This window comes from Triticum aestivum, chromosome 4B (genome assembly GCF_018294505.1).
Source record: "Triticum aestivum cultivar Chinese Spring chromosome 4B, IWGSC CS RefSeq v2.1, whole genome shotgun sequence".
NCBI classification, from domain to species: domain Eukaryota; kingdom Viridiplantae; phylum Streptophyta; class Magnoliopsida; order Poales; family Poaceae; genus Triticum; species Triticum aestivum.
This window is the reverse complement of record NC_057804.1, coordinates 650307600-650323593: the sequence shown is the minus strand read 5'-3', so window position 1 is coordinate 650323593 and position 15994 is coordinate 650307600. Positions and strand designations below refer to the sequence as shown.

The 15994-nt window shown below is 43.6% G+C and overlaps 1 non-coding gene across 1 annotated transcript; it reads right to left on the bottom strand.

Annotated features, from left to right (window-relative positions):
• Nucleotides 1-6579: 6579 nt before the first annotated feature.
• On the bottom strand, nt 6580-6651 carry TRNAC-GCA (transfer RNA cysteine (anticodon GCA)). Its single transcript has one exon. It is a non-coding gene; the product is annotated as a tRNA-Cys (tRNA).
• Nucleotides 6652-15994: the final 9343 nt, after the last annotated feature.

Sequence of the window (15994 nt, the reverse complement as noted above, 5' to 3'; positions counted from 1 at the left end):
TTAGGCCGTCGTTCGAGCTTCAAACTAAACCAGCTGACAGATGGAGAAGTTGAGCCCGGTATATATTGCTCACTTTGTTGTAAATTAATTATTACTTGGAACTCCTAGCTTTGTCTTAAGTTCCACTGTTCAGGGCCTCTTCTAATCAAAGGATTTTTCCTAGGAATTTTGAAGGTTTGGAATCCTTAAGAAATTTTTTCTATGTTGGTCGTTGGTTCACATGGTTGAATCCTATAGGATTTTTTGGTAATGTTTTCTTTGTACTAGTACATTAATGTTAGCATCCACTCAAAGCTCTTGAAACGACTTCTTTGATTTTCTTGTGATGCAACTAAACAAGCCAAAATCATGTAGAATTCAAAAGGGCATGATTATGTAATCCTATGATTTCTTTTTTGATTCATGCATTTTAAAATCCTGTGAATCAAAGATGCCCTTAAAATCCTGTGACCAAGTATGCAAAAAAATATGTTAATATCTACAACATCATTTATAGTATATTTATTCATGGCAAATCTAATGAAACTTGATATTGTCTATATTAACACATGTTTCTACAAACTTGATCAAACATAAAGAAGTTTGATTTAGGACAAAACTAAAACTTCAAGTAATTCAGAACGAAAGAGAGTACTAATCAACTCGCACTGCCACTTTCAAAGCTAGCTGCTGGCTAAATTACAGATGTTAATTAGATGCCGGTCGACTGCTCTCTTTCATTATATGTACTTTGGGCAAGTGTCAGCTTCAACCTTTCATCAACATGTTGATTAATCTTTTAACTAGTATAATTAAGTTAACCGCGCGATTGATTAGAAGGGGCCACGGCCGGTACTCTCACGCCATTGGCGCTGGCCAGCATTAGACGCACGAGAGAACTAACACGATATGATTAAATAGGATGATGTGTCGGTCTGGCATCCGTCGTGGAACATTTCGTGGTGGGGCGTGGCATATATGTGTACGGCACGATCCAAGTGTGTGCTGCCATGATGCAAGCAACCATGGATGACACAAAAGAATATATACTACTCCACCAAATGTCACATCTCTTCCACATGGCAAACTCTAGGGTTTTTATCGCCTTTTCGAACGAAAGGGGCATGCTTAACTGACGAGAGTGGGTCTTTTAGCACATCCTGCTATCTAGGCCATTTAGCTTTGCATCAAGATCCGTGCTCCCTTGCTATATAAGTTCTTTTTGTACTTTGGTGTGACATAAACATCTAGAATGAGGGAGTTTAGAACAAGATTTATTATTACTTTCGTATTTATGGTGCACCAAGAAATCGAAAAGATCTCTGCACAAACTGTGAGCGTGCACGGTTACACTCCCACGAGGCGGCCAAGACAACAAAAAGAAACCTAAATCTCATGGTGGATCTTTTAATTTGTTTGTGGCATGCTTTTGTTTGGTACTAATTTCTTAAATAAGTTCCCCTTTTCGACGAGTTCCTTAACTAAGTAGTGCTTTTGCAAAGCTCGATCACTGACCATATCCGTTAATAAACAGTGGTTGAACATGTGTATGAAGATCCACAATACTCTAGCTAAGTGCAATGTGAGGTTAAAAAGTTCAACCACTATTTAATTGTTTTATTGATTGATTAGCTCCACTGCTTCCCAAGTGGTCTAGGTAGTGAGCATATAAATTAGGGAACCTAATCACCAAATTGCCAATTAAGGGGGAAAGCTAGGCTCAACTAGCTAGAACCGGAAATATCACACACCACACGCCATACGTGCATGCATGTTGCCCTGCAAGCAGCACGCCAAGTGGAATGGATCTCCCAGCCCACTATCGACATGCATGAAATATCTACATGTAGTGGTTCTTAAGGCGGCTACTAATTACCTCAAGTGGTTAGTTAATTACTATCGTGGACACAAACGCATGATCTGATTTGTCCTCCTCGATTGTGTATTCAAACTAGAACTTCCTCCGTCCGGAACTAGTTGTCGCTCAAATGGATGTATCTAGACAGAGGGAGTGGTTGTTAGGATATTAAACGCATGATTTGATTTGTCCTCCTTGATTGCGTATTCAAACTAATAGTAACACGATGAGTGTACTATAGCATACCACATAGGGCGGACTAGTTGCATCTAGCATTTTCGCATATGAACCCTACGTGTTGGTTGGGAGGTTCTCTCTTCTCATGGGTGCAGGTTCTCAAGGGCGTGGTTTGAGAGGTTTGCCCTGCCATACAACCATGCCCCTTCATCTACATGAGCTCTCCCTTTTGTAACCTTTCATAAGGAAAGTTCCATCAACAGGTTGGAGCATATATTGACACGTATATATAGCTAGGGATTTACACTAGCAAATAAATGTTAACTCTTCTGACAGGTAATGTACCACTTGCTCAAACCCGATTTACGTGGCACATGTCTGGTAGGGTGAGTTGGTATGTGTGCGCGCGCTCTTGCTCTCTTTCCTCGTTCTATAAGGATTATAGCATATATGTTACGTTGGTGTTTTCCTCGTCGACTTGCAATGTGCGGTCAAACTTTGTACACATAATACCATTCAAGTCCAATGGCCCTTTGAGATTGGACCCTCTTATCTAGTGACCGTTTGCTGGAGGGGTGGCATTTGCGAACGTTTCGTGGCATTTTTAGTTGGTCGGGGGGAGTGGCAGTTTCTTCAGAAGAGCATGGCATTTTCAGAAGAACACAAGATCTATGATCATGCTATGTCGACGTGTCCCTGCGTCGTGTCCTTGATGAAGGTGGTGGATTGAAGCTTGGCTTTGGGGATGAGAATCCGGAGTTCAACCTTGTGTTGGACTCGCCATCATCGGTGCACGTGCGGTGATTCCTTCTTGGAGACGTAGCCTAGGAATTGTGTATTTTTCGTTTTGATGTCGGCTTGTAACATACAGTTAGTGGTTATCTGTTGGAGTTACTGTCAAGAGGCATGCGAACTCGGGTTTTCTTTTCGCTTTATTTTTGGGTCGATGTTGTTCGGCTGCTGGATTTTTAAATAATATATATGATTATATGCATCGTCCTGGTGCAAAGGCCGAGGTTATCCTCCTTTTCAAAAAAATGACATTTTCTGGAATGAAGAATCAAAACCGTCATCCTCCCAGAAAATGCCATGTTCTTCTGAAAAAACGGTCACCCCGATACAACTAAAACTGCCACGAAAGAACGTTCGAAATGTCATGCTCTCCCAGCGAGCGGTCGCCAGTTAGCTTTTCCATTGAGGTTTCAACATTTTATCGGACTAGAGTCTAGCTGAATCTAGATTTTAGTGGGCCCAGGCCCGCGTAAAATTTGAAAAATACTCCCTCTGTTCCTAAATATAAATCTTTTTGGAGATTCCACTATAAAGAGCATGACATTCGGATTAGACGTCTTTTAGAGTATAAGTTAACTCATTTTGCTCCGTATGTAGTATATAGTGAAATCTATAAAAGGACTTATATTTAGGAACGGAGGAAGTAGCATGTATGCAGTTGGTAATTAGCACAAGCAAGGAGTTAGGAAATCTACATGCACGTCGTATGCAGAGAGAGTTTCAGACGGGCAGTTGGGCACTCTCGGCATGCATACGTCAGGCATGACCAATCTAGCACGCTAGCTAGCTATAATCAAGCTAGCCACTGCGATCAAGGAGAAGAATTGCTGCTACTAATTAATCTCCAGAGAAACGGCATCAGCTAGTGAGCTAGCAAATGCATCCAACTTGTAGTAGCTAGTTATCTGTCTGGTACTAGTACTAGGCATATGCAAGCTCGACCGGCCGGCGACTGAACATGTCGGACGATCACAGCCTCCCATCGATCCCGTGGGGATTAGCAGCTAGCATACATAGCTCCGTGAGGCTCTGATCGATCCAACGAACGAACTACACGTTGCACAGACAACAGAGATTGACCAAATCGGTGCTGATTAATCGCGTTTGGACAGACAAGGGAGACAGATCGATTCGCAAAACCTATTATCAGTGCCCATCTTAACCAGTATAATTTCTCATTAAAGCCTAGCTAGTAGTATACATTCTGTCTGACCCACTTTTCACCTGACGGGCTACATCGTCATATAGATCACCTTTTTTTTAAGGGAGGATAAACCCCGGCCTCTGCATCAATCGATGCGTGCAGTCATATAGATCATATAGATCACCTATGCTAGGTTCTGAAAATTTATGTGTACTAGTGTTGTCCCATCAATCCATGACTTAAAACATAAGTACATAATTCTTCATATGTAAGTGCATGCGGCGTCAGATTTCAGGGCGCCTTTGGCTCTGCACCTCCCGATCGGTTTGGCTGCATGCATGCAGATGATGGATGCGCGGTCCTGATTTGATGCAGGGTGATTGTGTTGCTACCTAGCAGCTTCGCTCCTCTCTGTCTTTACCACTTGCTTGCATTGGCTCCAAGCAAAACAAAAGGTAGGAGCGATGTTACTCCCTCTGTTTCATAGTTCTTGTCGTGGTTTTAGTTTGAATTTAAACTAAAACCACGACAATAATTACGGGACGGAGAGAATAGATAGGATTGTACGTAGGACGGCAGGAGGAAGGTCGCCTTTGTTCGTCTCTATACATGGATATTTTCATCGAATCTGGGTAATTTCTTGTGGCGGGAAAGTATATTAAGCAATAGGGTGACGGTTTTCCAGTATCAAAACCTGAAACTAATACAATTACTAAAGAAAGAAAGAAAAATGACTTTGGCATTTGATTGCCGTTTTCTCTTCGAATTAACGAGCAATAGTGTGTATGAACTCTTTATGTTTGTTTCGCCTCGTGATCTGATGTTAAGAGAGTCAATAACATCTCCCATTTATCAAAAATCTGATCGTTTTCGTCGATCGCGACAGAAAGCGCTTTTGTTTTGCTCCCATGAGTGAGTGCATCGGTTTCAGTTGCAGAATGATTACAAACGGTCGATATAATCCATCAGTAATGTCTTGGGCTATGTATCTTCTTCACCCTGCGACTTGTGGAGCCTGCGTCAGCACCAACATCCTCCTTAATTCCTACAAGAAGTCAGTCGCTAGTTCCTCACCTAATCTGTATTGCTCTTTTCTTTCTTTCTTTCTTTCTTTCTTTCTTTGCTGGTTATACTGTTTAGGTTCTCACTCATGCTCATCCATCAGATGCATGGCCATTATCTCATTCATTTCGAGTAATTGACAAAAAACTACCACATTTCACGTATCCGTCCCACAGAACTACCACATTTTGAAAACTGACCAAAAACTCCAGATTAGTGCTAATTTCGTGACAAAAAACTACCAGATCGAGTTGAAGACCGATTTAACCATTTTAAACCCCTTTCTGACAGAGCTGGCCCACCTGTCGGGGCTGACGTGGCGGGAAAGTCAACTCCATTTATTTTTTACCGTTAAGTTGACCGTTACGACAGGTGGACCCCACACAGCATCACCTTCTTCCTCCACCATGCCCCTGCCTCTCGTCTTCTCCAGGAAGCCAGCCAGGAGCAGCCGCTCGAGGTCCGACTCGGGGAATGCCTCTCGTCTTCTCCAGGAAGCCAGCCGGGAGCAGCCGCTCGAGGTCCGGCTCGGGGAATGCCTCTCGTCTTCTCCAGGAAGCCGGCCGGGAGCAGCCGCTCGAGGTCCGGCTCAGGGAACTCCCTCTGTTCCTCCGGCGGGCTCCTCACCGCCCACAGGAACCGGTGCCCGGAGCTCTCTAGCCCGCGAGCGATCTACTTCAGCTGCGCCGCCGAGAAGGAGCGCGTCGGCGGGGGTCGGCAGCGCGCGCAGGAAGGCCCGGAGCGCGGGGTTGGCGAGGCGGAGCGTGTCGTGGGCGCGCCTGACCGGGTGCGCGGCGGGGTCTGGGCTGGGACGGACCGGGAGGAGGCGGAAGGCGATGGAAGGGTTGGCCGCGGCGAGTCGGGCCACGGCGGCGGCCGAGGCGGCGTCGCCGTCCGGCGGGTCGACGACGGCGAGGACGGCGCTGCGAGGCAGAGCCGACCGGAGCTAGTTCACCTGGCGCTCGTGCTGGGTTCCGACGTGGTGTAAAGCGAGCAGGCGGCCGGAGCTCCCTAGTTTCCGTCTCATGCACAAGAGGTGTTTGTTGAAATACCAAAGAGAGAAAGGAGGGGAGGAAGAAGAAGGTTGATGATGACGTATGGGTCCCACCTGTCATAACGGTTAACTTGACGGTCAAAATAAACAGAGTTGACTTTGCTGCCGGTCCCACATGTCATAAACAGGTTTAAAATCATAAAAACGGTCATCAACTTGACCTGGTAGTTTTTTGTCACGAAATTAGCACTAATCTGGAGTTTTTGGTCAGTTTTTAAAATGTGGTAATTCTGTGGGACGGATACGTGAAATGTGGTAGTTTTTTGTCAATTACTCCACTCATTTCCCTAGCTTAGCTCCATTGATTTCAGGTGTACTGGGCTGTCTCATTTTGTTTTGTGTTGGCAAAACTACTTGTTCCATGAATGTTGTTATCTCCTATCCATTTGGAATTTGGACCCACATGTTCAGTGATGTGAAATGACGTGATCTCTTCTTACGCTACTGTAGTATAAAAATGGTAGGCTAATAACGTGGCAACCTTAACAAAAAAAAGGGGGGGAGTGGAATGGAAGGGCCCAACTGGGTTCGAACCAGTGACCTATTGATCTGCAATCAATTGCTCTACAACTGAGCTATGGACCCTCTTTTGCGAATAGAATGAAATTAACTGTACTTAACGCAACGTTTTTACAGTGAGGACATGTGCCTTCTTCTTTTGCGAAAAGAGTATAGTATAATTTCAAAAAAAAAAGAGAGTGGAGTATTATTGCGTGGACTTGTGTTTGTATTTATTCTAGGAAAGGGTTTTGATATTAAGAAAGGCATATTTTAAAAAGAGTAGAGTATTTTTTTGCGTAGTTTGTATTGCTTTGATTTCAAAAGCTTATACTTTCTTATATTGACAAAAAATAATCGAAATGAGTTGTGGATCCTCTGCAGTTAATTGACCCATAGTCAATTGCTCTATCACTGAGCTATGGACCCTATGCTGGAAATTAATTGAAAATTTGACAGTCTTTCTTTGCGATGAGAAATTAACGATCCTTAATTTAACGATTGATAGTGGGGAAATGTGGCATGTTTGCTTCTTCTTCTTTTGTGAAAAGATTGGAGTGTTGTTCTATGGTATTTGTCTTTGTATTTACTCTTGGAAAGGTTTTTGATAATAAAAAACATATATTCCAAAAAATATTTGTTTTTAAATATGTATACTACAAGTTGGTATTTTTCAATTACACAAAAATGGTGGTAACTGCACTCTTCTGAATATAACCAGTTGATCATTTTTAAAATTGTGCAATTGCAATATATTTAACTAGTTGGTCATTTTTTGAATAGTGCAATTGCACATTTTTTGCTTATTGGCAAAAAAATTGTGAATTCTTGGGTTAAATACTAAGAGACCAGCTTTTATTTGGCTTTATCTTTTTTTCTCCTTTCTCTTGTACATACTACATGCCTAGAGATACTAGGAAAGGGAGGGGAAATCAACTACAATGGTCACAGGTCGAAAGTTCATTCCAACCAGATAAATAAAATGCAATACAACTATTTATTTTAGTATCTTTTTTAATACTCACGTTTCATACATAGAAACCATTATGTGGTAAATAATTCGATCCATGGAATCAACATTGCATATAACATAATCACGTCAAAAACGTCATCCATATTTCTCATAGTAATACAATTATTATTGTTGTTAGTATTGTATAGCATTAATAAGAAAGAATCATATGTAGTTTGGTACATACAAAAAAATTGTTTCGTACATGCATATTTCTCGCAAATGTAATTCAACCGAAGGAATAAAAAAACTATGCATTAGAGTGGACCAAATGCAATCATTAACCACATACATTGAAGCTAAATTTTCAAGAGTCCAGTTTAATTCATCACCCTTTGAATAATGAACATTGCTTCGGCACCCCCCCCCCCCCCCCCACAACCTAGAAATGTTTACGGATTTTTGATGGAGACTCAAGATGAAGATTAGAAGGTACCCCTTCGATCAAAAAGGATATTATAGGTTTGTGTAGCCAAATCAACGTATTAAATATGTTTGGTCTGCGGGCTAATAGGGCAATAGCCTTTTTAAGGGTGTGCCGAAGCAAAACTCTGAAAAGTTTGTATTCGTTGGATTCCAGGAGCTTATACTTTCCTATGTTTGTATACAAAGAATGTGACCTAGGTATTTGATTGTTGTGTTCGTACATATCAACTTGTTGTTCCTACGAACGCATGCCCGAAAACTGGCATGAACTCTTTATGTTTGTTTCGGATCGATTTGACGTGAACATAGTCAATAAAATCCCCCTTTTTATCGAAAATATGATCATTTTCGTCGATCACGACTGAAAGCGGTTTTGCTTTACTCGATGGTTAACTCTCACCGCTAGTAGAAAAAGGACCTATTGTCCTGGTTCGTGAGGGCCATTTGTCCCGGTTTTTGAACCGGGACTAAAGTGTCGGTACTAATGCCCTAAACCTTTAGTCCCAGTTCTTGCATAAACCGGGACAGATGGGCCTCCACGTGGCCGGTGCGGCGAGCCCAGGCAGGAGGCCCTTTGGTCCCGGTTGGTGGCACCAGCCGGGACCAATAGGCATCCACGCGTCAGCATCTCAGGTGCTGGGGTTTTTGTTTTTTTAAGGGGGGGCGTTGGGGGTTTTGGAGGGTTTCATATATTGTGTTAGCATGCTAATTAATAGAGAGAAGCGTCCTTTCTTATCTCCGTGCTTGGTCGACGCTACGTACTATACGTATAGAGAGGACTAGACACGCTAGCTAGTTAAGCAAATGAAGGAAACAGAAGATCGTCATGAACAGATGCATACAAAGAGAAGTGATATCGACCACCTCTCCTTCTCTGAGAGATTGGTCGAACAACAAGTTCTCGTATATCTATCCGACGCTACTGGCTACATATATACAATATAAGTATCTTTTACAATATAATCTCCTAATTAAAATTGAACGCATCAGGGTCCATATAGTATTCTCTGTCTTTAGCGATCATGTGGTCAAGAAAGAATGTCGTCAATTCCTCTTGAATTCCTCGCATACGATCTGGTGCTAGGAGTTCATCTCGCATCCGAAATATCTAATTTAAAGAAGGGGTCAATACATATATATGAATAAATGAAACTGAGCACAAATGATGGTAATAAAATAAAATTGTGAATATAATTATTTACGCATTTCATATTGTTTCTCGGAGTAGCCCCGCTCACAAGTCGTGTGGCGGATGGACTCGCAAATGTAGTATCCACAGTAATTAGTCCCTTCTTCCTGCCACAACCACTTTACAAGAAATAGAAGTCAATCAAACTGATAATTAGCAAGCATGCTAAATGGTATTGATGAAACTAGCGCTTGAATCACTAGGAGATGCGTGGAACATATATGCTACTATAGTACTTACTTTCGGGTGTCTAAACTGCAGCTTCTTTGGCAGTCCCGGAGTTTTTGAGGTGAATTTACTCCAAACCCTGCCAAACAAAGAAAACAATTACTTGATATCAGGAAATGAATAAATTGACGTTGCCGATATGGTGCGATAATGATAGATTTAACTTACTTCTCTAGAATTTCAATCATGTCCGCGTACTTCTTGGGATCTTTTCGTCTCGAGTCTAAGACGGTTACTAGTCCCTGCTCAAGCTTAATCTCTAGGAGAATATAGTGGAAGCTGCGCACGAATGCATAACTCATCAATTACATTACTATAACCTCGACTAATAAGGGAAACCGAATATGCACAAGATAGTAACACTCACTCGAAGTTGTAAGGGAAGAGTATTATAGCTTTGTTTTGATTTAATATAAACGATTATAGCAGCTTGGCCTCGGTATTTTTGGCCTGAAATTTAACCATATATGTATCTATGATATTTGTGTTAGGCTGGTCACAGTGGGGAGGAACTTAGAAGCAACATCACACACTCCAATACAACTTTGCTTATGTGGCATGTATTTAATGAAGAGAGAGGTGCTTGTGGTAACTAGCTAAGTTACCGGAACATCACACACTCCAAGAAACAATGAGTCTATAACCTAATAAATACATCGTTGCATGACACTACATAGATGTTCCTACCCACTATGGAGGTAGTAACATAGTCTAGGAAAGTGTGAAGTTACTAGCTTATGTTCTTGCCCATTGTGACCAGCCTTAATGAACCCAATATTACCGATTTGTCTTTTCTTCAATTCGGCGATCTTCAATCTGCATAATATAGTGACAATAATTAAATATACATGCAATGAAAGAGTTGACCTATATATAGAGACTTAATGACAGAAGTAGTACTACTTACAGGCAGTAGCAAGTGATCATTAACTTATCGAGGGCCTTTAGATTGAAAAACTTGAAGAACTCGTCAAATGGAACATTCAACAGATCAATTCCAATGAGGTCATGCTCCTCTTTAACTCTGAGCGTCAAAATATTCCTCCACTCAGACTCTCTGCAGGTTTTCATATACCAATCATGGAATCTTCGCATCATCGTTGTTAGAGCTTTTCATCTTTGACGAGAGGCTTCCCGTACACGTATCTGTGTTCGTCCACCTTCAAGAAATCAAAATGTGCATCGTCGGGCAGGTAATCTCCAAGATCGTTATAACCGGGCACCATCCCGCCCAGATGATTCGCGACGATGCTAGACACCTGGAGCGGGGGCAACGATTGGTTCGCTTGTTCGCCGAGCTGGGCAACTTTTTTCCCAGCTCGTCGTTCTGCTACCTTTGAGCACTGACAGTACTTCCCGACCGCTCCGCTTCGATAAATGACTTCGTAAGAATGCGCTCATAGTTGTCTTTCACCGGAGACTTTGGTGGTTTCGTCAGGGCAGCCAGAGTATGCTTTGCTTTTACCGGATCTATCTTCTCCTCCGGAGGTGGATTTTTCTTTGCTTTGACCCCTTCAAAGAAGTTGGTCACTTCGGCTTGCACGATCTTCGCGTTTTCCTCCTGGCTCCTCTCATATGGTAACTTCTCTGGAGTCTTCAGAGAAGGACCGTATCTGTATTGCCTGCCTCTGGCTGTATTGCTAGACACCGGAGCAGACGGAGCGGCTGCGGCTATCTTTCCTTTCTTACAAGGCGGAGGAGAAGGACGACGCACCGGAGGAGCCGGAGCGGCGGCGGGTCTCTTCCGCCCTTGTTGACGAGCCGGAGAAGGAGGAGGAAGCTGGCTGCTCGGGCGCGCCGGCGCAGGCGGAGAAGGAGGCGGAGTGCCGCCATGCGCCGGAGAAGGAGGCTGAGTGCCCTGATCACTCGTAGGAGGAGGCGGAGTGCCCTGACTCGCCGGAGGAGGAGGAGGAGGCGGAGGCGTCCAGTTCGGAAGGTTGATGAGCTCCTTCCGCCATAGGCATGGAGTCTTTAGAGAAGAACCCAGCCGAATCTCCCCTTCACCCATAGGGTGGTCAAGTTCAAGGTCCTCAAATCTGTCCGTTATTTGATCCACCATCACCCTAGCATATCCTTCTGGAATCGGCTGGCCGTGGTAGGTCGAGCCAGGTTCATTAGGTATAACAGAGCCAACAGCCGCCTTGACTTTCAATGTCATCCATCGCATCATAAGGTGACAATGTTGAGACTCTGTGATAGCATCCACGGGGTAGCCCGTGAAGACAGGCTCCAGCTGCTGAGTCTACTCGGTGGAAGCCATGCTGCTTCTCTGTTGAGATTGCGGGGTAGCTTCAGGGGAAGCTTGGGCAGGTCGTTTGCTGCGATCTGCTTCTCGTTCCTCTAGCCCTTGTACCCTTTCGTGAAGTGCCTGCAGTTGGCTATGCTCCACTTTATTCCTCCTCTCTTGGGTTTTGTAACCCCCTGCGTCTGGAAACCCAGCCTTCCACGAAAGGGAGCCTGGCGTGCCTCGTGTCCGTCCAGGGTGCTCAGGATTCCCGAGGGCCATTGTGAGTTCGTCCTTCTCTCTGTCTGGAACGAACGTCCCTTCCTGTGCTGCGGCGATATAGTGCCGAAGCTTCCTGACGGGTATTCGTAGTTGCTTTTCCGTCCAACGCACTTCCCTGATATAGGGTCCAAGGTTCCGCCAACCCCGAAGAACCAAGTCCGGCAACGGTCTGGCCATCTCAATGTCTCTGGTTCGACCCCTTTAGCAATCAGGACATTCTCAGCCTTGTCTCACAAAGGTCGGGCTTTGAGGTAACCACCTGACCCCGTGCGATGGTGATGCTTCTTCTTCGCAGCATTAATCTTGTTTGTCGTTGACATCTTCTTACTCTTTTCCGATGTCTTGTGGGCCACAAATGCGGGCCATTGATCTCTGATCTTCTCAAACCGGCCGATGAATTCTGGTGTCTTTTCTTTGTCGACAAACGTTTTCAGCTCATTCTTCCACCTCCTGAATAGTTCTGCCATCTTCTTAAGAGCATGAGACTTGATCAATTCCTCTTTAACTGGCTTCTCTGGATCCTCCTCTGGCGGTAGGGTGAAATTTTCCTTAAGCGTTGTCCAAAGATCTTCTTTCTGCATATCAGAGACATAAGACGTCGGCACCTCAGGGTCTTCCTTCTTTGGCTTTAACCATTGCTGGATATTGATCGGGATCTTGTCCCTAACAAGAACCCCGCACTGAGCACGAAATGCATCCCTTGTCCGGATGGGTTCAATCGGCTTGCCATCGCGCGCGATTGCTGTGATCTCAAACCTTTCATCCGAGCGCAACTTTTTCTTCGGGCCTCGTTTCTTTACCGAAGTTGAGCTCGATCCGGAGGGCTAGAGAAAAAAGAAGAAAGACGAGAGTTAATTAATATGTGTACATATGAAAACAATGAATGCATCAATTAACTAGTCAGCACGGGCTTAACTAATATATATATACCTGGTCGGACTCGGTTCGATCACGGTCTCCTTCTTGTACCTCCATTGGGTCACTGGAGCCATCATGAACATACCCCTCTTCTTGTACCGGCATTAATGGGTCACCGGAGCCATCATGAACATAGCCCTCTTCTTCACCCGGTCCTTCCTGACCATCAGTGTCATTGAGAAACGACGCAACGACATCACTTCCTTGTGCAATTATCTCCCCCAACATCGCTTATGTTGCTTCATCTCGGGAGTGCTCCGTAGTTTCTGCAAATATTTACAACATGTCAATTATTATTCAAACATGGTACAGATGGATATATATATTAGTGGCAAACATAGAACTAGCTAGCTAATCACAATAAAGAATCATGTTAGTGGCCTCGACGCTGCTTCTCTAGGGTTTGGGGTGGCCTAGACAACGCTTCAAGGGTTTGGGGTGGCCTCGACACAACGCTTCAAGGGTTTGGGGTGGCCTCGACGACAACGCTCTTTTAACTTGGTAATTTGGGTGGCCTCGAAAGAGTTTGTCGGGTAGGGGCGTGGCGGGAGGGGGTAGGAGACCAACATCATTTTTTCTCTAGGGTTTGGGTGTCCTCGAGAGTTTTGGTCGAGCGAGAGGGCCGAGGGGGGTGCTCCCGTAGTATAAGTTATCACCGTCGAGAGTGGGTATATATATCGACCGCCCCTCATGTCGAAGTTATCCGGGAGGGGGTTATATCGACAACGACGTGACATACATATACATGAGAAAATAATGTTATTGGGGAGGGGGTATATCGATACCCCCCCCCCCTCGTGTTGAAGTTCTCGGGAGGGGGTATATCGACAATGACATACCCGATAAAAAATAAGAAGACAAAAGAAGAAATAAAAAGAGGAGAAGAAGAAATGAATAGAAGAGAAGCAATCGAAGAAAATAAGAAGAAAAAAAGAGAAGAAGAAAGGAATAGAGGAGAAAGAAGAAAAAAAATAGAAATTTTCTATTTTTTTCTTCTTTCTCCTCTATTCCTTTCTTCTTCTCCTCTTCTTTTTCTTCTTTTTTCCTCTTTTTATTTATTTCTCCTCTTCTTCCTCTCCTCTTCTTCTCCTTTCTTCCTCTTCTTATTTTCCTTTTTCTCCTCTCATTCTTTTTCTTCTTCTTCCTTTCCTAGCTAGATATTTAAAAAAATTCTAAAAATTAAACTAACCTAAAATGTACTAAATCTAACTTTTGCATATATGAACATATATAAACAAAGAACATACAAACATATATACATTTTTATAAAAAAGCAAAAACATCATATTCTATAAAAAAATCATATACATATAATCTGGAAAAAAACATCATATTCTATAAAAAATCATCATATATATGAACAAAAACAATTATCACATATATTAAAAAATCAGGGGAGGGCGCCGCCGGACCAAGGTGAGGAGGGGCAGGGGCGCGGGGTCGGGGCAGGGCGACGAGCGGCAACGGCGACGGCATCGGGGCAGGGCTGGGGCGGCGCGCGTCGGGGCAGGGCCGGGGCGGCGCATCTCGGGGCAGGGCAGCGAGCGGCGACGGCGACATCGTCGGGGCAGGGCGGCGAGCGGCGACGGCGTCGGGCGAGGGCGCGGGCGACGGTGTCGGGGCAGGGTGGCGAGCGGCGACGGTGTCGGGCGATGGCGTCGGGGCAGGGCTCGGCGGCGACGGCATCGGGGCAGGGATCGGCGGCGACGGTGACGAGGAGCAGCGTGGGGGCGTCGGGGCGGAGAAGAAGTGATTTTTGCAGAAACTGCTAAGTGTTTCTTATATACCCAAGGCATTGGTACCGGTTCGTGGCATCAACCGGTACCAATGCCCACCTTTAGTCCCGGTTGGTGCCACCAACCGGGACCAAAGGCCTCTTTTCAGCAGCCCAAAGTGCGGTAAGCAGCGGCCTTTGGTCCCGGTTGGTGCCACCAACCGGGACCAAAGGCCCCTGTGCTGCCCGCGTCGCGGCCAAAGTTTAGTCCCACCTCGCTAGTTGAGAGGGGCGCGCAGTGGTTTATAAGCCCCACTGTCGCACCCCTCTCGAGCTCCTCTCCACTGCAGGCTTACGGGCCTACTTGCTACTGCTTTGCTTGATGGGCCTTCTGGGTCTACTGCGGGCCTGAATCCTGGCCCATGGATGAGTTTCTAGTCGTACTCACGCCGTGGTGGCCCAATTGGTGGCAAATTTTTTATTTTTTCCCTTTTTTGTTTTCTTTTTTGCTTTATTTATTTTGTTTTGTTTCTACTTACAACAAAATACTTATTAATTTTATTTTATTTTGTTTATAATTACTTATTAATTTTATTTTATGATAATTCTTTTTGCTATTAAAGTTTCTAACAAAAAAAGTTCTTTATGAAAATTCTTTTTGCTTATAATGATTTTGAACAGAAATACTTTGATAATTTTAGTTGCGTGAATTTCATATAATTTTAGTTTCAATAATACTAGAAGTTGCTTATAATGTTTTGAACAAAAAATACTTTGATAATTTTACTTTCATAAACTTTATTTATGTTATTAAAGTTTGTTTTGTTTCTACTTATCTATTTATTAAAGTTTATATTATTTTGTTTCAAATTACTTATTTATTTTATTTTATTTTGTTTCTGACTTCATTTGTTATGTTTCATGCATTTACTGATTATTTTGAGCTATAAGACCATAAATTGAAAAACATTTGAAATGGACTCTGAAAAGGTTCCAAGTTGGCATGGTATCATCATTTCACCCACATAGCATGTGCAAGAAAGTAGAGAGGCTTACGGCAAAAACTGGATGCACTTCGTGTACAAAAACAGACAATCTCCTTCGAAGTATCAGGGTTTCATACGGAAACTCGTCTATTACAAAGGGATTTCAATTTTTTTGAACTTATTTGAATCCCCTTGTTTTTCTGTGTTCAAAATGCACCATTCAAAGCCACATCATCAATTTACAGCCCTTTGTGATTTCATTTGTTATTTTTCATGCATTTACTGATTATTTTGAGCTATAAGACCATAAAATTGAAAAACATTTGAAATGAACTTTGAAAAGGTTCCAAGTTGGCATGGTATCATCATTTCACCCACATAGCATGTGCAAGAAAGTAGAGAGGGCTTACGGCAAAAACTGGATGCACTTCGTGTACAAAACAGACAATCT